This window comes from Quercus lobata, unplaced genomic scaffold, assembly GCF_001633185.2.
Source record: "Quercus lobata isolate SW786 unplaced genomic scaffold, ValleyOak3.0 Primary Assembly Scq3eQI_73, whole genome shotgun sequence".
In the NCBI taxonomy this organism is placed as follows: Eukaryota; Viridiplantae; Streptophyta; class Magnoliopsida; order Fagales; family Fagaceae; genus Quercus; species Quercus lobata.
Window position 1 is genome coordinate 1,105,242 of NW_022154703.1, and position 27,081 is coordinate 1,132,322.

The window sequence follows — 27,081 nt, forward strand, 5'->3', positions numbered from 1 at the left end:
TTGAATGTGATGTGTATGTGCTTAAGCCTATCATGATTGAATCAAAATGATTTTTTTTATTTTTTTTTATTTGCTTTTGGAAATGATTTGTATCACCCATGTTTTTCATAGTTTTTCAAGTTGATTTTGTGTGAAAAACATGTTTTTTGAGTGTTTTCACAACTCATCTCATAAGTAAGCTATATCCCAGCCTAGTCGCATGTTTAAATGGTCAAATTATCAAGTTTTTCAATTTTGGACAGAGAGTTTCACAACTGTGTCCCTACTTGAAACTAACCCACGAAAATTTCACAACTTAGCTCGCAGGTCACTGAGGACCCAAATTTTTCGCAATTGGTTCAAGAGTCGCTAACTCAAGAAATGCCCAAAATCAGTTTTTTAAAGGGTATTTCGTGGTTCTTTTGTTTTAAATATCTCTCATCTTCTCCAAAACCCCTAAATTCAACTATTTTTCATACCATTAACACTTCTAAGGTAATCTTTAACACTGTTTATTGATTTTAATCCTTAGAGTATATTTTTTGGGGTTTTGTGTTCATTGTTGGGATTTTCTCAAATGGGGTTTGGAAAATTTAATTTTTGTCAAATTTTTGTATGGGCTTTGTTTCCTTTGTTGGTTTGCTCTGGATGTTGACCTCTTGTGGCATTCTAATCATGTATTAAGGATTGTTTTTGCCATGTTCATGCATTGCTATACATTGTTATTTATAATGTGCACAGTAGGTGTTTGATGAAATGCCTCTTAGGCATTTTCTCACCCATTTGGACTCTAATGAGTACCAAACTTTGGAAATTTGCATGTTACCTCTTTAGGAAAATGTTTTGCTTCTTTGGTTGTGTATTTTGCACACCTTGCCCTATATGTGAATTTTCATGTGATCTCATGCATTGCACTTAGACACCATCTGTACACACCTTTGCTATTCTTGCCATTCCTTGGTCTGTATCTTGTTTCCTCACCCTTAGCATATCATGTTTACCTTATGCTTTGTAATTTGTTTTAAGGTGTTTTTTCTTTTGTTTGAGCTTCATTTTCTCATTCATCTTGTACCCTATATGCATCCTTATCCCTGTTCCTATACTCATTTCTTTCCCTCACACTTATTGATCCCTTTGTCTATTCGTGTCAAAAAGGGGCAGAGTATACTAGAGACTCTATTGGACTCTTGTGCAAATTCATAGGGGCAGAAATTCTATAAGGGAGATGCATACACTAAGGGGAAGAAGACATCTCTTTAGTATTTTGGATAGATTAGGCTTGGAGGGTCTTTTTAGTATCCTTGTACTCCAACTAATTCAATAGTTGGATCATTTCGGTTTGGAGGGCCGTAGAAAGGTTTTTATGCTGAGTTCTTTGATTTTTCTCTTCAATAACACGTCTTGGTGTTATCTTGTGTTTGCATATCTTTTCTCTTACTCTTTGTGCTATATATTTATTGTTTGTTGTATATGCTTATGCACTAAAGAGTAGTTCTGGTTTATTGCGTTTCATTTACTCTTACTCCACACTTAGTTAAGTAGAGTAAAAGCAATTTAGCCATTAGTTTAAAATTGAAGGTCTAAACAAGCTCTAGTATTTTACACTATTGAGCTCTCAAACTAGTTGATAACTCGTAGTATGTCCATCACATCTAGAGTTTAAATCTTTCCTCCCGTCGTAATTATCAAATTATCCAAAAAAAAAAAAAAAAAAAAAATCAAACGTGGTTGTAGTGATCTCATACAATAAATTGAAAAAAATAAAAAATAAATCACAATTCTTGTTTTTTTTATGAAAATACTGATAGAGTTTACTATATCACAAGTCACAACCATTACATAGATAAAATGCTTTTTTTCCCTCCCTTATTTCATGAAATATGGTTGTATTGATCAATTGTTAAAGGATTTAATTGGTTAAATTCTCTGTGTTTGATTTGTTAGTTTTGAAATAATAAGATTAATTTATTACACTCTTACTTATAGTTTTTGATATATAGTCTTACTCCATTGTTTTCCTTTTCAAGTTTTGATTGGCCATAATTCTAAAAAGAAATAGAAGTAAACATTACAGTAGTAGTCAATAAATCTGTAATATCAAATGGTGCTGCTAGAATAATAAGATCCAATACATGATGATAACTAAAACCAATCATAGAATATGAGTTTGTGCCAAACACAAGCCTTGATCACTTTCTTTTTGGTATGTGTACACTTCTTTTTATCAAGTTGTGTACATAAATTTTCTTTTGGGTTATATGTATTGTCAAAAACTACCTCCATTAAATCATAGGCTTGATATGTTACATAGATCCTATAAAGCGTGTATAATTGAATTGGGAAAAGCGATTCAAAATCACAAGGGGTATTGCTCGAGGGCTTCTCTACCTTCATGAAGATTCGCAACTTCAAATTATTCATCGTAATCTTAAAGCTAGCAACATACCTTTAGATGAAGAATTGAATACTAAGATTTCAGATTTTGGCATGGCGAAATTGTTTTCATTGGATCAAACTCAAGCTAATACAAGTAGAATTGTGGGGACCCAGTAAGTATCTTGAGAGGAGGGTTAATATTTGTTTTGTTTCATGGAAATAACATGAAACTAGTGTCACCAATTTCTACTATGTAGTGGATATATGACTCCAGAATATGTAGTGCATGGACAATTTTCAGTGAAGTCTGATCTTTTTTTTTTTTTTTTTCTTTTTTGGATACCATTGAAAAGGAGAAACATAATATAGAGTTAGCTACAAAATAGCTGGACTAGACCAGCATTGGTGGATTGGCACTCTAGTTGCCATGTTAGCTACAGAACAGTCAGAGTTTATAACAACTTTGGGAACAAAAAGCATCTTAGAATCAAGGCCATTTTGATGAAGGAAAGATAGATAAGCCATCATCGTCTTCTACTGCCAGTTTGGATTCCTTTTTAGTTGGCTAATTTATTATTTATTTATTTATTTTGGTTAACATTGACATAAATTCTAAACATGGGGTACAATGTTTATTACCAATTTTTGAATAAGAATTTTTTTTTGTATATAATTTTTTTGTTTAGGGGGTCATTGCAACTAAACCATTTTTATGGGAAGAAAAACAAATTTTGCTTATAGAATAGTTTTCTCTGATATCATGCTTAAACATATTATTGATCCCACATAAAGTCTTAACTCAATAACTGAAATAATGAGATGTATCCACATTGGTTTACTATGTCTTCAAGAAAGTGTGACTGATAGGCCAACCATGGCGATGATTGTTCTCATGCTTAATAGTTACTTTGTCACTTTTCCGGTACCATCACAACCTGCATTCTTTATGCATAGCAATATTGAATCAGACCATAATTTGGTGGTGACAGCTGGTTCAGAGCATTCTAGAGGTAGCTACGTCCAACACTCAGCTAATGAAGCTTCAATTACTGAGCTATATCGTCGCTAGTGCTTTATAGAAGCTACAATTTAGAAGGCATATATATCGCCAATCGTTTAACCGAGAACAAGTTTATTGATTTTAGTTGTATCCAATGAAAATAATATCCTTAGTACTAGGACTCGACCCTTTTTCTAGGTGGAACAACCCAATACAGTTCTAATAATTAAGTTGTGTATGATCATTTTAGTTTGCTTTTGGTTGTTTCAGTTTAAGTAGCAATGTTTGTTGGAATTTGGTTAAGTTCGTATGCAGCTAGAAATTTTTGTTTGTTAAGTTAATTTTTCTTTTACTTTAACTAGTATGTAACCCGTGCTAATGCATGAGAATAAGGAATTGTAGTGGTGTTATTGATGTTAGCTTGAGTTATAAAACATATAGAATATTAATTTGACCAGGACATTTTGAGGTACTAAAATAGATTTTTCTTACAATTTTCATGATATTGTGTACGCCAAGTTTCTCATTATACTACTACTATGAATATAATTTTGAAAATCACTATTGGATGCTACATATACAATATCAATTCACAATCACTATTCGTGAAATTCTACTAAATACAATACAAAAATAAAAGAATAAATTGATCTAATAGTATTTCCTAAATTGAATAGGAATAGGTGCCTGGGGTCGTTTAGTTCAATTACAATTTGTTACGTTCAACAGTTCAAGATCCTAGCATACAAAATATCTAAATAAAAATAGTATAAAAAATACTCCCTCCGTCCCACTTTGTTTGTCCTCTATTCCATTTTGAGATGTCCCAAAATATTGTCCTATTTCTAAAAATAAAAGTCATTAATTTACTAACATTCCTATTATACTCCTATTAATTTACTAATTCAATTTTTTGATAAATTTATTTAAGGGTAGTTTTAGAAACTCATACATTTTCAAAAGGTAGACAAGATAATAAATGATGTTACCTTAAAAAGTTTGACTTTTCAAATATGACAAACAAAGTGGGACGGAGGGAGTATGTTTATTAGTTCAGAGAAAAAATAACAATAAAAATCTAAATAATTTAATTTGTATGGAAAGCTAACAAAAGAAAAATTCAATGGACAAAGTTTAGTTATAAAATTAGTTATAACTTTAGGCTACAATCTTACTCAATATTTTTTTATTGGAGGTGAATTTTAACAAATTCACCATTGGATTACATCTTCTTCCTATATTCTCCATGCTTGCAAAATTTCTAGAAAATTAAAGATCAATAGCTATATCATCAATAATATGTTTAAATTGCAAATTTGTATAGTTTAAAATTATGCACAAAGTATAAGCTTATAGATCATATAGTAATTAATATCCGATTGACACAAAATTTGACATGTGTATTAAGAGCATAAAGAAAATACAATTTAACGGTTAGATTCTTAAAATATGTAATAATGTTTATTTTATTGAGTAAAGTTATAGCCTTATGCTACAACTAATTTTGTATCTAAACTTTGTCCAAATTCAATTTTGAATCTAATTAAATTTTCTCTAAGTTTTGGTTATAAATATATATAATTAGGTTTTTTATGGTTTATTTATACTAAAGTCTTTGTTTTCTACATTGAATTAACTTACTTGACATAAAAATTAAAAAACTTATATTAAATGAGACACGTGATACAAAATTAAACTCTAATTGAATTCCAATTTTTAGACTGAATTAATTAACTTAGCTCAAAATTTTTAAAAATTAGATTAGATGAGACATATGACGCAAAATTGGACTCTAATTAAATTTCAATTTGAAATCTAATTAGATTTTCTCTCAACTTTAGCTATATATATATATACCGATTAAAACTTTTCAATTTAATTATTGTGAAAAATATTATATGTGTATCATTATTTTCTTTTTCTTTTTTCCATAAAAGTTTTTTTTTTTCAATAGATTGTTAACAATTGCCCAAGAACATCCGTTAGCATTTTTCATCATTTAATAATTATTTACAATTTGTTAATTTAACAGTGGTAAAATTTATTACTAAAATTAAATAATTTTTAAATATTCCCCAAATACTCACGATATTCCCAAATATTTAACAATTTTTGGTCAAATACGTTGTGCATGTGACTTTACACATCTCGGCCGTATTCATCCGCCGCCCCTCAGTCAAAATTGAGATATTTTATTTTACAATCCTTGGTGGCAGGGAATTCATCATGTGCCTAAGTAATATTTATATTTCTTTTTTCTTTTTTTGAGAATCTAATGATTCGTTGCATTCAAAGACTATCTTCTCAATTTTCTAAATTCACTGATTAAAAAAAGGGTGTTGTTAATGGGTGCTGTATAGCACCCATTAATAGAGAAATTATAGAGTTCTCTGGTGGATCACGTCACTTGTCCACTATTCCATTAAAAAACTTCTACTTGTTTAAAATTGCTAAGTCAGTAATTAATTTCTATTTAAAATTTTTTTCTAACTAACAATTTTAAACAAGTGGAAGTTCTTTAGTAGAATGGTGGACCACATCATTTGTCCACTATGTAGATCTTATAATTTCTCCCGTTAATGTGATAAAATTTAAAATAAATTATTCATGTTTTTTTCGGGATGTAAAAAAAACTGAATATGTATTAAATGTGTGTCAGTTTAAATGGAAAAAATCAAATCATTTTGTAATAAAACACAACTGAAAAATAAAATTTTGCCAATTTCCTATACAGGTGGGATTTGTGATAAATCATAAATGAACAACAACTAATTCATTAACAGGTGCCGGCTAGCACATGTAACAAAGTCCTTAAAAAAAAAGTTATCCATAATGACATTATGACTTATAAAGAAGTTCGATTTCCATGTTCTAACTTAACTAACTTACCTCTCAAAAAAAAAAAAAAAAAAAAAAAAGACTTATAAAAGTCATCTACAACTACAAGCAAGACAAATAAATCAATTCTATTTAATTCATAAATTAATTTTTTATTATTTATTTTAAAAGGTAGGTGTTTTTATTCATATTAAACCTTAGTGATAAGTCATAGCATAAGCATCTGTTCATTGACGATTGTCTGTCAATAGCCTAAGTGGTAAAATGTTTTCCCTCCACAACTCCACAGCCTTTCTGCTACAATTATTTGCAGTCTTTGCACTTACCAGCTCCATTAATTCACAGCCCACTTTCAGCCTAAACGATTGTTATGGAACAACTGGAACCGCCAATGCCAGTTACAATTCCAACCTCGCAAGTCTCCTTGAATCTTTATCATCTAAAGCTTCCCAAAACTACAGCTTCTATAACGATAGCTCTAATATTAGCATCTACAGCCTCTACCTATGCCGAGGTGATGTTTCTAATGAAACCTGCAAAAGCTGTGTCAGCTCTGCCACATAAGAAATCATAAATCAGTGTCCATATAGTACAGAAGCCATCATATGGTACGACGAGTGTTAAGGTACGCCGATGTTAATTTCTTTGGCAAGCCAGATACTCAGCCATGGTTGTTCATGAGTAATGTGGAGAATACTACTTCACCTGACCAACCTAATTTTTATGCACGTATTTTGATGGAAGGACTAATAGGGCGTGCCAATATAAAAGACAGGTTGTTCGAGACTGATGAACAGACGCTGAAGATTGGTGATAGGTCCTTGACAAGCTATGGGTTGGTGCAGTGTACTAGAGATCTTGATGTTGGTTCATGCGAAAAGTGCTTAAGCGACTTGATGGTTGAAGCTCAGAATTGTTGCGAATCCAAAATCGGGTGGCGCATCTCAGGCCCAAGTTGCTTTCTGAGGTATGAGAACTACTCTTTCACAGCGGGGCTGCCAAAGCCGCCACTGTCCCAATCCCTGCCTGCAGCACCACGGCCAGATAATGGTAACAAATGTAATTTGGTATTATATTTTGAGATAAAAACGTATGGATTAGGGCACTCGTTAATAATCAATTTTAGAAAATTTTTGACATCACTTTTATGGGAAATGAAAAAAGTTGTCAAAACATTAATTTTTTTTTTCCCATAAAATTTTCCTTTAACTGGATTCTTAAATAATACCCTAAGGACACTCGTTAGCATTTCCCAAAACATATTATCCAATTCACTCAAGTGTAGCAGTCGTGTGTCAAAAGGGTGTAAATATATTAGGATAAAATTTAGCTACAATTAATATTGGTTGTAACTTAAGCCTACAACCTTATTCAATATATTTTTATTAGAGGTGAAATTTGACAAATCCATTATTGGATTATATATTTTTCTTATAACCTACATGCTTATAAAATTTTTAGAAAATTAAAGATTAATAGCTATGACATTAATAAATTATTTAAATTGTAAGTTTTTGTAGTTTAAAATTATGCATAAAATATTATCTTGTAAATCATATAGTAAATAATATCCGATTGACACAAAATTTAATATGTGTATTAAGAGAGTAAAGAACATGCAATTCAACGATTAGATTTTCAAAATATATAGTAATTTTATTTTATTGGATAAGGTTGTAGTTTAAAGCTATAACCAATTTTGTAGCTATATATTATATCTTCCTTTAAGTACTTGCAAGTTGCATTTGTCATGCGAAACAAGCCATACCCCATTTGCTACTATACATCTTTACTAAATCCTTAACCGATTGCTCAATGATAACAATTATCATAAGGGTTGCTAATAGATTTAATTTGGCTTATCTGTGACAATTTGGCTAATAGATTTGATTTGCTAATTGATTGTCTTGGCTAAATGATAAAAATGATTTGTGCTCTTGGGATATTTAAAGCATACTTAGATTATATTATATGATGAGCAACAGGAGATGGAGAAAAGAAGTCAAGAAAGATGGTAATCAATACTACATCATCAATTACATTAATTGCAGTAGTCGCAGCTCTCATAGGTTTTTGGATTTATACATCCTCTGGCAAGAGGAAACGAGAACAAGGTAGATTTAGTTTAGCACAATCTATTAAAATTTGTAATTCTTTTCTAATAAGTTTTAATAAAATTTGGGTTTCTAGATGTTATTATTATTATTATTCAAAAAATTAATTTGTTCTTCAGATAGGAAAACAAGACAGGAAATTCAATCACTAAATATTTCAGTAAGGTCACTTTCATTGCAGTTTATGGATAGTAGTGTGCAGGCAAGGGATGATGACGACAGTAGAGAAATGCATTACTTCAATTTAACTACTATATTAACTGCTACAAACAATTTCTCTGATGTGAATAAGCTTGGAGAAGGTGGTTTCGGCCCGGTTTATAAGGTTAAAAGACAAATTAATTATTTTATGCTTATGAATTTTTGGAAATGCTTATTGTAATCATTTGATATTAGGAGAATTGAACTACCAATGAACCTTAGTATGTACCATAGTGATAAGTTTTCACTGATTAAGTATAAAATGCTTCCAGGGCAAGTTGATTAATGGAAAGGAAATAGCAGTTAAAAGGCTTTCAATGAAATCTAAACAAGGTCTTGAAGAGTTTAAGAATGAAGTGATTTTAATAGCAAAACTTCAGCACAAAAATCTAGTAATGCTCTTGGGATGTTGCTTAGAAGAGGATGAAAAGCTTCTAGTCTATGAATTCATGGCCAACACTAGTCTCGATGTCTTCTTGTTTGGTATGATCTCTCTATCCCACTCACACACCAAACTCACATTCACACACAATTTATGGAAAAAAATTTCAATGTGTGAGAATTAACATCTTTAATATTACAATGCAGATCCAAACAAATGTAAGGAACTAGACTAGGCTAAACGCATAAACATTATCGATGGGGTTGCTAAGGGCCTTCAATATCTACATGAGGACTCGGTTCAAAATCATCCATCGGGATATGAAAGCAAGTAATGTATTATTAGATGATAATATGAACCCAAAGATATCAGATTTTGGCACTGCTAGAAATTTTGGTAGCAATCAAATAGAAGCCAAGACTATCCGAGTTGTGGGAACATAGTAAGCAATCCCTTCACTGCCTCTGCAATTTAGTTTAATAAATCACTAATGATGTTGCTTTCTAAAGAAAAATTGTTATAAATTATCAAAATAAAGTTTGGTTCCGTTGCATACATGTCTTCAGCACTCATTAAAATTTAGCAGTGAGATCTAGTGGAATAAACTCAATGGTTATTTAAAGAACTGTAAGAGCAAGGAATTGCGAAGTAAGAAAGCCCACTTTACATAAGTCATGTTAATGTTAATGTAACACGCTCTTAATGATATGTTCATACTACATTACATTTACAACAACCCTGCCATCATTCTCTTTACAGTAATTAAAACAGTACTATATCACACTATGTTTTGTTTTTTTTTTTTTTTTTCAATAGTGGATATATGGCACCAGAGTATGCAATGGAAGGACTATTTTCAATAAAATCTGATGTTTATAATTTCGGAATTCTAATGCTAGAAATTGTAAGTGGAAAAAAGAATAATGTTTTCTATCATCCAGAGCGTGTACAAAGCCTTCTGACATATGTATGTCTCTCTTGTTTGCATCTCGAGCTCAAATTAAGTTTTCACTATTATTGTGATCTAAAATTAATAATTACCAATAGGTATGGCAACTATGGAATGAAGGCGAAGGAGTGGAATTGATCGATCAGACGATAGTTGATGCTTGTCCTCTAGGTGAGGCTCTGAGATTGATCCATATTGCATTGTTATGTGTTCAAGAAGATCCGAATGATAGACCTACCATGTCAAGGGTCATTCTCATGCTTGCAAGCAAAACGCTAAATCTTGCTCAGCCATCAGCACCTCCATTTTCTGTAAGTAGGTTAATAATATTTGATCAATCTTCAACAATTGGCAACAAAACAGGATTTGTGACATCTGATCAATCTTTAAAGAGTGCTTTTGGCTAGTGAAGAGATTCACTGAAGCATGCTATACAACAAGTGTTTCATTTTCGCGCAAATGGGGCAGGTTTGGAACAATAGCTCTTGTATAAACTTACCCTAATTCTATTCTTGTACTTATTCTTGCAATCTAAATATATTTGCATCCGCATGGGAATTAGATTGAACTGGCACAATGTACCAAATTATGGAAAACAAAACACGAATGAATAGAGATCTATCATCAAGGGAGAGCCGAATCATCTGATAAGACTTTTGATGAGGACTATACATAAACTTGCTAGATGCATTGAGATATATATATATATATATATATATATATGTACTCAAAATACTATTGAGTTACTTACACACGTGTGTAAGTAACTCAATAGTATTTTGAATCTTGAGCTTTTTGGACTTATACCCCAAATCATTATTCAATTTCAGAGATGTGAATCTTATGATAAATCAAATATTTGTAACTACATCCGAATTAAAATAAAGGATAATTCTTCCCGGAACAAGTAATATCAAATCAAACCAATTAGATTGCCACCTACTTGGTAATAAATTAATAATGGCGGTCCACCTGACATCTTAAAGCCCCTAAATTTTTTATGTTGTTCCATGAAGATCCATTTAATTTTTTCCCCCACTAGTTTGGTACAACAACTTTGATACCATACCAAATAGACATTCAAATAAGATAGACATATTCATATCTTATTGTAATTTATTTTTAAAAAAAAATTTGACTGTACATGTGCTTAGAAATATTTTAAAATATTCTATCCAATAAGATGGTAGTGATCTCAATTATCTATTAAAAATTAATAGAATTTCCCATAAAATTTATGAGAGAGAGAGAGAGAGTTCACTATATCACAAATATGTAAAGTTGTGATTTACAAATATGTATTTTGTTGGCTTTTATTCCGTACCAAATTTGATTGTAATTTTATTCAATCTTGTGTACTCTGTATTTATTGTGAGATGTGATTGTGAGGGTTGTGTGTTAGAGAGAGAGAATGTGAAGACTCAAGCAAGTGAAGCCAGAAGACTTCTCGCGGGTGTCTCACGACTAAGCTTCCCGCGAAGTGAAGCATGTGCCTTACACATGACTGGAATGCGAAGAGTCTATACAAATGGAGACAGCTGTGTCTTGCTAGTATCTCGCGGGTATGGCCTTCCCGCGAGACATCTGCGAGACATGTTGTTCTGCCAGTCTGTACTGCCTGATACACACTTTCTGTACCCTCATTATATATACACATATTACCCACAAATGTGACAAAGAGCTTCTAAAAGAAAACCCTAGTTAAAATACTTGAGAGTTAGAAATTGTTATACCAACAATTCTCTACACCTTTATTTGTGGGATTTTCTCATCTCCTACCTCTCCATTTCCATACCATTGAGAGGTCAATAGCCCAAACACTTACCACACCTTTTGAGAGTGTCCAGTGAGGTTTTGGTGCTGCTGGGAAACATTGGAAGAAGCCAAGGATGGCAAATGCAACATGGAGCTTGTTGCAGGATCCGGAGAGTTAGACAAGACACGGTTCTGAGAAGCCTTATTGGAGTAAGAGCTTGGAAGGCTTAGGTACAGAGGGTATATTAGGCTTGGAGGGTCTCTTGCTTACCCATATATCCCAACTGATTGTCTAGTGGATAGATTTCCGCTTTGAGGGCGGCGGAGAGGTTTTTCGCCAAATTCTTCGGTTTCCTCTTCGACAACCCGTCTCGGTGTTATCTGTACTTGCATCTCTCTTCCCTACTCTTGTTTATTTCACTTTACTGTTGTGTTGCTTTAATTATGAAGTAGAGTAGCTCTCTTGTTTGTTTGCTTGCATTTACACTATTCCGCACTTAGTATTAAGTTAGTATAAAATCAATCAAGCTGTAATTTGAATTGAGGGTCTAAACAAACTCTTGTGTTTTCACACATTTCGAGCTTTCATGTTGTATAAATGGTGTTATATTAGTCAAAGATAACAAAATTTAATATTTAATGAGATTTAATTTAATTAAAAAACTTAAAAATATATTTTGTAAAAAAAGTCTTTAAAATTTTATCCTGTGTGAGAAATATCAAGTAAAAAGAACGAATAAATCACTAGTTGTCAGTTTTTTTTTTTTTTTTGGTTTGGGCACGACAGTGATACAAAATTAAATATTTAATGTGTTTTAATTTAATTAAAAAAATTAAAATATATTTTGTGAAAAAACATCTTAAAACTTCAATTACCGTGTGTGAGAAATATCAGATAAAAGGAACGGAATAATCACTATTGTCAGTCTTCTTTCTTTTTTTTTTTTATTTTTTTTTTTTTTTTTTTTTTTTTTTTTTTTTTGGCTTAGGTAATGTATAAGGCTATAAGCACCGTTATGTAGCTTGCAAAATATAAGGAAGCCATGGCTTATTAGAGCTAACAGTAAATAGAGCCAAAATTAAAAATGAAAGCGTAACTGAAAATTTTTTTTCTACACGGCTCATTTTTTTTTTCTCCTCAAATAAGTGAGGCACTGAAATTGATGCATATTGAATTGTTATGTGTTGAAGAAGATCCAAAGCATAGGCCTACCATGTCAAACGGTCATTTCCATGCTTGCAAGCAAATCGATAAATCTTCCTCACCCGTCAGCACCTCCATTTTCTATAGGTAGATTTATTATTTCTGATTCATCTTAAAAAATTGGGAGCGGAACAGGATCTGTCACATCTAATTAATCTTCAACAAGTGCTATTGGCTAGAGAAAAGATTAATTGAAGCATGCTATTCAATAAATGTTTAGTTGAATGTTGTATTGAATACATAACTTACTTGGACTTTGAAGCCAGAATGCATAACCAAGTGGCTTTTGAATTTTGTGTTGAATGTTATTCTAAGGCATTGTGATATTGAAATGTAATGGTTAACAAATTATGTTATATGTACTCGTGAGAATTGTGTGGTTAAATTATTAAATTTAACATATTCTAATAGTTTAAACTCTAAGGATAATCAGTAATTTAACATGGTATCAAAGCAAGAGGTCCTGAGTTCGATCTCTATCTCTTCCACTCTATCTTCCATTAAAAATCTCACGTATTGGGTCTCACCTATAGTACTAACGATCTTTGTCTCCTCCACTCTACTCCTCATTTAAAATCCATGCCAGCAAAACGATATGTTTCGATACCGGTCAATACCGATGTGTCATTTCGGATTTACCTCTATTTAAAAAATATATATATTATTTGTATATATTTAAAAAATAAATAAATAAAAATTATTTGCATATTTATAACTTTAATTATTTGGTAAAAGTTAATTTGTTAAGCAATTAAACTTGTTAAGCTTATAAGTTTATTATAAAAAAAAAAAAAAAAAAATTGAACAGAAATAAAAGTATAAGGCCAAAAAAAGATAATAAAAAAGTGTAAGGTTGAATTTAATCAACCATCTTGTTGGCTTTATTCCTTGCCAAATTTGCTTGTATTTTAGCAATTAGTAACCCTATATTTAGGTGGGTTTGTTGTAAGGGTAGTGAGTGAGATAGAGTGTTGAATGCTCAAGAGTGTGCAAGAAAACAGAGTCTCGCGGCTGGATCTCGCGGGTGACTCGTGGCTGCAAGCCGCCAGAAGCAGCACACGTGTCAAGCATGCCAGAAGTTGAAGCGTCATGCTAGCTGAAGCACTACAGGACAAAATAAGACAACTGGCCGTTCTGTTATCGTGCGGCTGGATCTCGTGACTCAGTCAAGCCGCGAGCCACCCCTGTTTTGAAAAACCTGACGTTTCACATTATTTTCTCACCCCAGTATAAATACCCCTTATACCCACAAAAGAATGAGAGCTTCCAGAGAGAATTTTGAGAGAGAAACCCTAGAGTAAAACAACATTGATTCATCTACAATCTTTACATAAGAGTCTTTTCAAATTCCTCAACTCTCTTCCTCTCCATTGTTAAACCCTTGAGAGGCATTTTACCAAAACATTTTCTCACCATATCCATTACTATGAGAGAGCTGTTTGGTGTTCTGGGAAGCAGTTAGGAAGGAACCAATTTACATTGGTTGATGCTATGGTCAAGTAGCGGAATCCGGGAAGTTAGAAAAGAAATAGGTTCGACGCAACCTCGTTGGAGCAAGAAGCTTGGAGGGCTTAGGTGCACTAAGTAAATTAGGCTTGGAGGGTCTATTGCTGTCCATGTATCCCAACTACATTTTCTAGTGGATTACTTACCGCTTGGAGGGCGGCGGAGAGGTTTTACACCGAGGGTTTCGGTTTCCTCTTCGATAACACATTGCGTGTTGTCCTTGTGTTTGCATCTTCCTTCCCTTTTATCTTTGCCTTTTATTATCTGCTGTGGGTTGTGATTTTAAATTGGCTTAGATTGTTTACCAATTCTGTTTTATAGTTTTTGTTCATTTTTCGCACACTAGTTGTTTGACATAAAACTTGAATTGGTTAATTTGTAAATTGGGGGTCTAAACGTTCAAGGGTGTTTTTACACTATTTGAACTTTCAAAAAGAAGGGGTAGTAGATGAGAAATGAGATATTACGTGAGAGAGGTTTGGTAGAAAAAGATTAAGGCTCTGTTTGGTACTCAAGTTCAAACACATGTTTTCAGTTTTTAAACAACATTACACGTATTTTCACACACTTTTTCACTCACACATATTTCTAAAAAAATTAAAAACTATTATTTAAACATAAGTACTAAACAAGCCCTAAATAATTAGAAAAATTAAAATAGTGGGTGATAAAACCAAACACATGCCTGATGCCTCTTACCAGTTGCCTCCCACCTCTATTAATTTCTTTTTCTTTTTCTGATCCACATCACATGCCTAAGACCTACAAGTACAACCTACATGTCATTACAATTTCCAACAAGCCCTCACCTTCATACGATTAAACTTATCACTTCACTACCAAACATTTCTTTATTTTCCAAGACTCTTTCACCTCCATCACTGCTCTCTCTATCTTTCACCTCATACTCTCTCTCTCTCTCTCTCTCTCTCTCTCTCTCTCTCTCTCTCTCTCTCTCTCTTAAAGCTTCAGACCTTCAACCCTTTCTCAGGGACTCAAAGCTTGTTGGATATTTACCGGTGCTGCCGCTCTCCACCAAATGGCATGATTTCATCGTTAGTGTAAAGGGGAGTTAGAAATGAAGGGAGGCAGAAAGTATGACTGGCATGAGGGGAGGGAAAGAAGCATTTTGTGTGTAATTTTGTACTGGTCCGGTATCCATTAACCAGCCGGAATCTGGTATATATCGCAGTATGGCCGAAACAGCTCCGGTATGTCCGGTATTTAAACCAGTACGAAATGCTAGTGTTTCTATACCGACGAAGGTTTCGGCACAATAAATACCAGTCGTACCTGCCAGTACGGTACGAGATTGTCTTCCCTGGTCTCACCTATGGTTCTAACAATCCCTGTCTCCTACACTCTACCTCTTATTTAAACCTACGTGTTAGGTCTCACCTATGCTACTAAGAAGTGTTCATGATATATTCAATAATATTCATTTTGAATGCTTTTATTTTTATTTTAGTTTTCCATAAGTTGTTCAACTCCCCAATCTAGTCTTCAGCTACAGCGAGCCTCTGGCACTAAGGAATGTAAGAGTGGTGGGGTTATTCGTATCCTAAAATCTTCTCTATTGTCAAGGTCTGCATCAAAATCTAGCAAGAGTTGGGCATCTACTATCTTGGTTTTGATCATAATGAATGATGTGTACACTAACCTTTTTTATTTATTTATTTAATTTTAACTAACAAGAGAGAGACCAATAATTTATTTCTCTTCCACACAAATCAAATAATCCTTTTTTCTGCTAAAAAAATTGTCTTAGAATTGAACAAATTCTCAAATAAAAATTTTATCAAACAACTGAAGTGCAACAATAATGTCGTTAGAAAAGAAGCCCTTGCATCATACAAAATTTGATCTTACATTAGGGCTAAACTAGCCAAAACAATAATCCTAGAGTAAACCATGAGAACATGAACATGGTGCAAGCAATGCTCATTAGGCTTTTGTACCACATAACCTTGTGAAAATCTGGAAAAATGAACATTTTATCTACTCTTCAAGCTTAGAAAAATTGGACAAAACTTAGGTACAGTACCTTAGGTGTTGTTCTTTAGGTTCCCCTCTTAAGATTTAGTCATGTGGCTACTTAACTAAAAAAATACATTTCCTTAAAAGGGGGAACGTAAGAAACAACACCTATTTACTGTACCTAAGTCTTGCTCTTAGAAATTTTATAAACAAAAGTCTAGCTTGAGAAAATGAGACTGTCTAATGAAAGGTCAAAATTTGGCAATATTCATAAGACTTTCTTAAAAACGAATTAGTAATAAATAGTTATGCCACCAATTTAGTGATGCAAATGCTCCCCCTTAAACAAAAAAGTAACAAGGGTTTGTTTGTTTATTACTAAAAACTGAAAATACTGTAACAAAATAATTTTTAAATGTGTGAATAGTATTGTAAGACCTAAATTTATATTGAAATATGTGTTTGGATGATTTTGGTAGGTTCGTGAACAGTGCCATGAGAGCTACCATTTTTCAGCAAAATGCACGTTCTCAGTGCTATCCAAACGGAGGCTAAGAAGAACCCAAGTATTTAATGCTTCCTTCTCAAAATAAATAAATAAATAAATAAAAAGTCTTTAATACTTCAACGGTTCGACCAAATGAATCTTTGAATGACCCAAAACTTAGATAAATAATATTAATAATAATAAGGACAAAACTTAGGTACAGTAACTTAGGTTCCTTTCTTAAGATTTTGTCATGTGACTACTTAACTAAAAAATATATTTCCTTCCCATGAGAAAAAATCTACATGGCAGAATTTTAAGAGGTGATTCTAAGAGTAACACATCAGTGGATGTAAACATTTGCAAAATACAAAAACAACAAATTTTACACATTTTATCCCAAAAATCTTCCACATCAGTCCTTCTAAAATTGTGTATATTTACACATTTGCTACAATAACCATGCATATATGCACAGTTACTGTAGCTTGTGTATACCATTATTTTATTAATTTCACGTTTTGCCCCTTTCTTTCTCTCCCTTCTTTGTGCAAAACAAACTGACTTCTCTCCTTATCATCTTTTTCCTCAGATACACACAAACACAAACACACCCACGCACAAACACACCCACGCAAACCAACAGAGAGACAGATCGGTATTGGCGGCGGAGATCGGTGCTTGTGGGTCAACGGAGTCCGTGCTTGTGGGTTTTGATTCTTATGGTGCTGGTGGGTATTTATTCTTATGGTTCTTGTGGTGGAGATTGGTGCTTGTGGATAAATTATTTGACCATGATAGGGAAAGGAAGAAGAAGATGCTTGTAGAGGGAGGTGATTTGACTATGAGGAAAGGAAGAAGGACGAGTTTACTATGAAAGGAAGAAGAAAGAAGTAGAAGAAGCCAGAAGGACAAAGATTGGTATGAGTGAGAAATGAGATAAGAATAAAGAAAAATGGATAAGTACAAAAGAAAAAGTAGGTACTTTGGAAAAAGGGATAAATACAAAAGAAAATTAATAATTAAAAATTAAAAATTATTATTATTTAAATAGAGGGGATTGTAAAATAGATGAACTAATATGGGTACTTTGGAAAAATAGTAGTGTAAAATAGAAAAAATAAGTTTTTAATGTAAAATAGACAGAAAAATGTGGCCGAACTAATTCAATTGCTCTAAAGAACAACATCTAAATACTGTACCTAATTCTTATCTTAATAATAATAATTAAAAAAAAAAAAAAAAGAGAGAAGATAGATTTTTTTTTTTTTTTAAAAAAAAAAAAAAAGAAAAAAAGAGAGAAGATTGAGGAGCAAATTCCTAAAACCTTATTCAACCAATCCTAGTTGTGTACTTTCCGAGGATGAGAATGTAATGAGAAAGGTGGGCAATCAAATCAAATCATGACCATGAAGATGAGATGGTAGTTGTGTTGTACGAAGAAATGTATGAAAAGAGAAGTAAAAAATAAAAATAAATAATAAAAAAACAAAATAAAAAATAAAAAATGGAGGAATTTGAGTTGGATTGGTCAAGTTTAGGGATTGTCATTGGGTAATCTGAGAATGTCCTCCCGAACTACCAATAATTTTTCCAGACTTGGAATCGGTTTGAATTTTTCATCTAGTGGCAATAATTTCTCGTTAGAATCGTCCAAAGTCCAAACGGATGCTCAATCAAATTGAGATACTTTTCAATCCTTGATGGTACAGAATTCAACATCAGTTGGCGCCAAACTAATCTCTATAGTCTATACCTCATTGCAATTTGCGCAACTTTTGAATTTTTCAAATTCTGCAGTCATGAAAAGGTGTCATGCATTATATATACTCCGTATTAACATTTTTTTTTTTTGTTGCTAAATCTAAATTAATTATATATTGGAAAGCTTAGGTTATATATGTTAGATAACAGTTTCTGTTTTCTATTTTTAAAATTTTATTTTTGAAAATATAGAAAAAAAAAAACAATTTTCTTATATTTTTGAAATAAAAAACATGTTTGGTTAGTTGAAATTAAAAAAAAAAAAAGTTTTTTGAAGAAAAAATAGAAAATACTAAAGAATATTGTTATTAGGATTTGAACTTTAATACTAACTCATTAAATAAGACAAATTTATTAAATTAAATATATGTTTTCATAAACTTTTGAAAACTAGAAATTAAAAACAGTCTTTTGCATGTTTTTAGTTTCCTTTACAAATTGAGTTTTGAGAATAGTTTTTGTTTTTTGTCCATTTTGGGTTACCAAACAAGTTTTTTAATCTCAAAAATAGAAAACTGCTTTTGAAAACAGAAAATAAGAGGAAAAAACAGTTACTAAACATACCCTTTATGGGGAGTGGAAGAGTCCCCATCCAGGCCTTTAGCCTAAGAAGTAACTGAGCCACGGGGAACGAACTGGGCCTAGCATGTATACTTGAAGGAAGGCCCAGGGGGCAATGGGTTATGAAAGAAAGGAAACTTGACCATCCCAAGTACCCAGAAGGAGGAGAGTGACTTGGGAAAATAGTTCCCGTGGAAAAGGTAAGAAGCTAACCTTACCTGAAGCAATATGCATGGATGATCCACGTATGATTTCCAAAAGATGCCTGGAACCACGGGAGACTTCCAGAACACGCAAGAAGATTGAAGATTTTTACCTTCGCATTAATGAAGGGGTTCTCACCTAACCTCTACCATATTGAATGCATATGAGATAGCTTGAACAGTAAACCCCCCCCCCCCCCCAAAAAAAAGTTCAAAGGTCCAAGATAAGGGAAGGGAGGAAACTGATAAAATAAAGGAAAATATCCCTGAGAATTTAGCTGGCAACAGGACAGCTGTAGAGATAAGAATAAGAAATGTACCTATAAAGAGGAGGGGGGGGGGAGTGTGAGGCAAATGTAAGGGGATCTTTTGGAGAGGGGAAAAAGGGAGCAATATGAGAAAGAGAGAGAGAGTGTGTGTAGGACCACGGGAACAAGAAAATTTCTTATTGTAACACTTGAGTTATATTTGAAATATACATGTGGTCAATGAAATTAACTGTTTGAGTTTTCCATTGTAGAGTGTTTATTCCCTATTGTTCACTTATAAATAGGTTGTGTAAGACATTTTAACTGTAATCCGTGGAGGTCACTACGGGCTAGTTTTTGTCCGCCCACACCCTTATTTTCTAGAACTAAAAGAAAATGACAAAAGACTAACAAATCCAATAACCTTTTTTTTTTTTTAGAAATGAAAAATTGGACTCGCATGTGGCAGTCATTGTCCCATGCCCCATGGTACATTTGGGTAAGCCCATGAGTACTACCAGCTTGAATCGGAGCTCGGAGACTCCAAGCTCCGGTTTGATAAAATAATTTTTTTTTTAATAATTTTTTTATTATAAAGGTAGATGTTTTATTCATATTAAACACGTGCAAATTTCAGTCAAAGCTTAAGAACATTAGTATTAGTGTATGTTTGGATAATGCTAATTTCCTATATGCGTCGGCGTTTTCATGTTTTCAGCACTAGACTCGTGCTGTCAGTGGGTCCTGTGCACTGTTCATAGGACCCACAAGTTGTCTAATTCAGCAATTTTTTTTTTTCAAAATTGGGTCCCACAAGTTTTCAAAATTTTTTCAAAATCATTTTATTTTGCTATAGTGTTTTTAGTTTTTAGTTTTCATTTTTTAATAATAAGCGGTATCCAAACAGATCCTTAGTCTGTTTAAAAGTTTTTGTTTATTTTAAAATAATAATTTTTTTTTCTATTTTATACAACTATTTTGCAAATGAGCATTGCATTCAATGATTATCTTTTCAATTTTCCAATTCACGGATTAAACAACAGTAACCATAATGACATTTCATCTACCGTCTACCAAAGCAAGTCAAACAAATCAATTCAATTTAATTTATAAATTAATTTCTAATTATTTATTTTAAAGGTAGGTGTTTTTGTTCACATTAAACATTAGTCCTAAGTCATAACATAAGAATCTGTTCATGGAGATTGACTGTTGAAGCCTAAGAGGTAAAATGTTTTCCCTCCGCAACTACATAGTATTTCTGCTACTATTATTTGCATTCTTAACCCTTACCAGCTCCATTAATTCACAGCCCACCCTCAGACACAACGATTGTTATGGATCAACTGGAACTGCCAACGCCAGTTACAATTCCAGCCTCACAGCCCTCTTTGAATCTTTATCATCTAAAGCTTCCCAAAACTACAGCTTCTACAACGAAAGCTCTAATATTAGCATCTACAGCCTCTACCTGTGCCGAGGTGATGTTTCTAATGAAACCTGCAAAAGCTGTGTCAGCTCTGCGACACAAGAAATCAGAAATCGGTGTCCATCTAGTAAGACTGCCATCATATGGTACGATGAGTGCACGTTAAGGTACGCCGATGTCAATTTCTTCGGCAAGCCAGATACTCAGCCATGGTTGATCATGAATAATGTGGAGAATACTACTTCACCTGGGCAACCTAATTTTTATGCACGTGGTTTGTTGGAACAACTGATAGGGCGTGTCAATGAAAAAGACAGGTTGTTCGAGACCGATGAGCAGATAGTGAAGATTGGCGATAGGTCCTTGCCGAGCTATGGGTTGGTGCAGTGTACTAGAGATCTTGATGTTGGTTCGTGCGGAAAGTGCTTAAGCGACTTGGTGGTTGAAGCCCAAGTCTGTTGCGAATCCAAAATCGGGTGGCGTATCTCTGGCCCGAGTTGCTCTCTGAGGTATGAGAACTACTCTTTCACTGAGCCGCCACCGGCGCCGCCAGCAACTCCGCCGTCCCAATTGGTGCCGCAAGCACAGCCCCCGCCTGATAATGGTAAGAAATGTTGATTTGGTATTTTCCTTGAAATCCGATCTGCACATCTTTGCTAGTTTGGGCTTATTAAGTAGTTCATTTACATCGGTCAATTTGGATTTAGGACTCAAAATATTGGAATTTTTTTTTTTGGTCGTATTGGACTCGGGACAATCACTTGATTTGACAAGTAAAAAAAATCCCAAGATCATGGGAAAGTTAGAAAGTATTTAGAGAACAGACGTAATACTCTGTTTTCTCGTATAAAGGGTGGATCTATCATTTTTTTTGTTAGATGAGAGAGTACTTTATGGGATTAAGATTAATAAATTCATTTTGCACTGGAAAATCTAGTGACACAAACGAAGAAGAGGGGGTGAGTTTGTTGGGCGTTGTGGGTGAAAATTGGGTTGTTTTGAAGAACGGAGTGGAAGAGAGTTTCGGCTGGGAGGTTGAAACTTCAAATTGAAGGCTTGGCTTGATTTGTGGATGAAAATTTTGGAAAGCTTTGACTTTTGTGCAAAGTTTGGTTTATTAAGAATTATTTGGTATACCATTAAAGCGATATAAAGCGATTTGCTAAATGCCTAAATGATAAATTTTTAGCATTTAACGTATTAAACATTTTTTTTTTAAAAAAAAATCACCTCTATTGAATGTCTTAATGTCAAAATAAATTGGCATGTGCTACCGTATTCTTCCGTTAGAAGGGCACTGTAGCAATGCCACTTACTTAAAATTCATTTTTAATTTAAGTTTTGCTCTTCTTTTTCATTTATTTGTTTTGTGTTGTGCTTTGAGTTAATATTATTTTAATATGTTATATGGAATAATAGAAAATGAGATGTATTCTTTTTTTTGGCTGGGGGTACTCTGTTATTTTTCTTAAATATTACTCAGATTTTTTTTTTTTTTTAAAGTTCTAATTTAATAAATGAATCAATTTTATTACCATTTGAATGAAATTTTTTATATCTTGCCATATTGGTTGAAATAACAATATATTGTCCAATTCAGTCAAGTGTAGCAGTCCTGTGTGCCAAAAGGGTGTATCGTCCTAGTGTTAGATGATCATTTTTAAAAAAAAAATGCCAATGATATAGGCTGCAGTAAATTTAAAAATTACTGTATTTCAGAAGAACCTGATTAAAGGGGAAAAATTTTCTAAACAGAGCACTAAGGATAATAGAACTTTTACAGAGTAATTGGGATAAAGAAGATAGGTAAAACATCTACTGAAACTACAAACATGAATGTTTACTTCACTACTTGCATATTTCCATTCATCTGGAGAAGAGAATCAAGTGCCATTCCCAATTGGCTACTAAGAGACTTCGTTAAACGGTTAATTGATTGTCTTAGCCAAATGATAACAATGATTAAAATGGTTGCTAATAGATTTGATTTGGCTTATCTGTGATAGTTTGGGCAGCTTATATGTGCTTGCATTTATTGATATATCAATGATTTGTGGTCGTAAGTTCATTTAAGCATTCTTAGGTTATATTATATGATGAACAACAGGAGGTGGAGGAAAGAAGACAACAAAGATCATAGTCATTACTATAGCATCAATTGCATCAATTGCAGTAGTTGCAGCTCTCTTCGGTTTCTGGTATTATTCATCCTCTGGCAGGAGGAAACAAGAACGAGGTAAATTTAGTTTAGCCAATCTATTAAAAGTGATTTTTTTTTTTTTTTCCTAATAAGTTCTATTAAATATTTGTTTCCAGACAGTAATTAAATATTTTTTTTAAAAAAAATATAATTTGTTATTCAGATAGGGAAACAGGCCAAGAAATTCCACTTCGAAATAATTTGGCAAGGTCACTTTCAATGCACTTAATGGACAATATGCATGCAAGGGATGATGACGACAGTGGAGAAATGCATTACTTTGATTTAACTACCATATTGACTGCCACAAACAATTTCTCTGATGTGAATAAGCTTGGAGAAGGTGGTTTTGGCCCAGTTTACAAGGTTAAAAGACAAATCAATTATTTTATTATATGCATTTTTTGGAAATTATTTGATCATTTGCATTTATATAGCAATAATCAGGATCAGTGACAACTAAATGAGTATTATGATCATTTGAGTATAGGAGAATTGAACTTTAAATGAACAACATGTAGCAACCTATGTCTATCAATACTGTGATAAGTTTTCACTAATTAAGTTTAAATTGCTTCTAGGGCAAGTTGATTAATGGAAAGGAAATAGCAGTTAAAAGGCTTTCAATGAAATCTAAACAAGGTCTTGAGGAGTTTAAGAACGAAGTGATTTTAATTGCAAAACTTCAGCACAAGAATCTAGTGAGGCTCTTGGGATGTTGCTTAGAAGAAGATGAAAAGCTTCTAGTCTATGAATTCATGGCAAACACTAGTCTTGATGCCTTCTTGTTTGGTATACTCTTTCTATCTCTCACACAAACACAGACTCACATTCACACACTAACATTTAGCACCATTAATTCATGGAAAAACTTTCCTATATATATAACCAACATCCTTAATATTATAATGTAGATCCAAACAAATGTAAGGATCTAGATTGGGCTAAACGCAAAAACATTGTCAATGGGATTGCCAAGGGCCTTCAATACCTACATGAGGACTCTCGGCTCAAAATTATCCACAGGGATATGAAAGCAAGTAATGTATTGTTGGATGATGAGATGAATCCTAAGATATCAGATTTTGGCACTGCTAGAATTTTTGGGAGTAATCAAATGGAAGCCAACACTATCAGAATCGTGGGTACATAGTAAGTAATCTCTTCAGTACTGCATCCACATTTTCATTTCTTAAATCATTGATACTGCTTTCGAAAGAAAAAAATTTTCAAGACATGATAAAACTTAAGTTTGGTCCCCTTGCATGCATATTTAGGGAGAGTTCTGGTGTAATCTAATTGCGCCTCCTTGTTTTTCAAATAATGTAGCACACATTAAAAATTAGCAATAAAATCAAGCTGAAAATTTTGCAAAATCAATGGTTATTTAAAAATAAAACGGGGAGAACTCTAAGAACAAGGAATTGCAAGTTCGTAAGCTCACTTTCCATTAGTTATGGTTATGTCAATGTAACTTTTTCTATTAATGATACTACATTACACTAAGGATAACTCTGCGTCCATTCTCTTTTATTGTTAAAGAAATTGTACTGTATTATGATTTTTTTTTTTTTTTTCCCAATAGTGGATATATGGCTCCAGAGTATGCAATGGAGGGGCTATTTTCAATGAAGTCCGATGTTTATAGTTTTGGAATTCTAATGCTAGAAATTGTCAGTGGAAAAAAGAATAGTGGCTTCAATCATCCAGACCGTGCACAAAGCTTTTTGTCATATGTACGTCTCTCTTATTTGTATCTTGAACTTAAATTAAGTATTCGTTAATGATTATGCACTAAAATAAAATAAAAAAAACCATGATAGGTATGGCAACTATGGAATGAAGGCAAAGGAGTGGAATTGATAGATCAGACCATAGTTGATATTTGTCCAATAAGTGAGGCTCTGAGATTGATCCATATTGCGTTGTTATGTGTCCAAGAAGATCCAAATGATAGACCTACAATGTCAAGGGTCAATCTCATGCTTGCAAGCAAATCGATAAATCTTCCTAAGCCATCAGCACCTCCATTTTCTGTTGGTAGATTAATCATATTTGATCAATCTTCAACAAATGGCACTGGAACTGGAACGGGATTTGTCACATCTGATCTATCTTCAACAAGTGCTTCTAGCTAGTGAAGAGATTAACCCGATCATGATATTCAACAAGTGTTTCATCTTCGTACAAATGTGGCAGGTTAGGAACAATAGCTATTGTATAAACTTACCCTACTTCTATTCTTGTACTAACTAATTCTTAGAATTTAAATATATTTGCATCCACATCGGAATTAGATTGAATTGGCACATATACAGAGATTTAATTACTACGCGTTTGAATCTTTGAAGACCTTCATCTTGAGTTTGTTGGTCCTAGACCCTAATTCATTATTCAAATTTTGATGTGGTCAAGGATGATTTAGTGATTTGTTATTAACTTTATTAATTATTATGATTAACATTATTATGTTAGGGTGCGAGAAAATTGCAATTTTATAGATTTTAGACTTTGGAGAATTTTGAACTGTGGATTTAGAATGTTGCTGTTGAAAATTTTTAATTGAATTAGGTTATGAGAATCTTGTAATTTTTGTTAGGCTGATCTATCCTTTATATTGAATTATGAATAGCATTACATGTTTGGTTGCTGAGAAAACAGAGGAAAATGAAACATAGTCATAGTACTACGTAATCATCTTTGTCCATAAATTTTAAAAAATTTACATGGTGATTACCATGTTGTTATTATGGAGGAAATTGTGTTTTTATGTTCTTTTGTGATGATGTTAATATTAGTGAACAAAATTTATTTTTGAGTGTTCTTGTTTATTAGTTCTCTTATTTGTATTAAATCTAAACAGAAGACATATTGAGCAAAAGTCTTGGCTCCTAGGTTCGACCGTTTCCAAGCTAGGAAACGAGTGGTACAACATACTGCTTGTAAGTGCTTTTACGAGTACCCTCCATGATAAGAGATCTGTTTTGCAATGTCTCAGCAAGCTTTAGTCCCAACTCCCAATAGCAATCTAATATTTTTGGCCTTCATCAACTGATTGATTTGGTCTCTCCTTGAAGCTTCGCAAAGCAGACACTCGCTCAATAGAATCGTGAGTCAGTAGCCCAATGCCAGAAGTTCAATTCTCCTAAAATCAAATTATCACAATAATGTTTTAGTTGTCACCGTAACCGATCCTAACTGCTGCTATATATTAATTTCAAATGCATATGCATTTTTTAAAAAAAAAAATTTACAAGACAAACTCTAAATAATTTCACTATATTAAATAGGTATTATAATACTTAGAAATACAACTTAAGCAAAGAAAAACTATCTTTTTCGTTTCACTCGTTACTCTCTTATTCTCAGCTGTGTATCTTTCACAATTTTCTATTTCTTTGTGTTTATCTCCTCTTTTGCCACTTACGCAGTTCTTCAAGACTGTACTGTTCTCTGTCTCACACTCTGGGGCTTCTCTCTAACTCACTGGCCAAAAGGCCTCCTTTTATTTCTTCATCAGCTTTTCTTTGTTTTCTTCCTCCACCGTGTCTCACTTGATTAACACCACTTCTTAATAAATGCAAGCCAACTTAATTTCCTTGACTTTTTTGTACATAAAAAATACGACTTCAATTATTCTCTTTAGGCAACTTCCCTAGCAAGCCCATTTAAACTCGTCCAACAAACTCATTTAATGGGCTAAGCAAAGTGTGGGCTGTACCCACGTCGTGCAATGCACCCAAAAGTTTGAAACGCTGATATCACGCATTCTTGTTTCGGCCCTATCCTACTGCAGTTAAATTGAGTTATTTTCCAGCTTTATTTTTTATTTTTTTTTTTTTACGCTTTGTTTGGAAACGGAAGAGAAAAAAAAATTGTTTACATGATAATTTCTCTTATTTGGTTGG

General features: G+C 33.0%; 1 pseudogene; it reads left to right on the forward strand.

Moving 5' to 3' along the window:
- Nucleotides 1-6,457: 6,457 nt before the first annotated feature.
- On the forward strand, nucleotides 6,458-26,389 carry LOC115972772 (annotated as a pseudogene).
- Nucleotides 26,390-27,081: the final 692 nt, after the last annotated feature.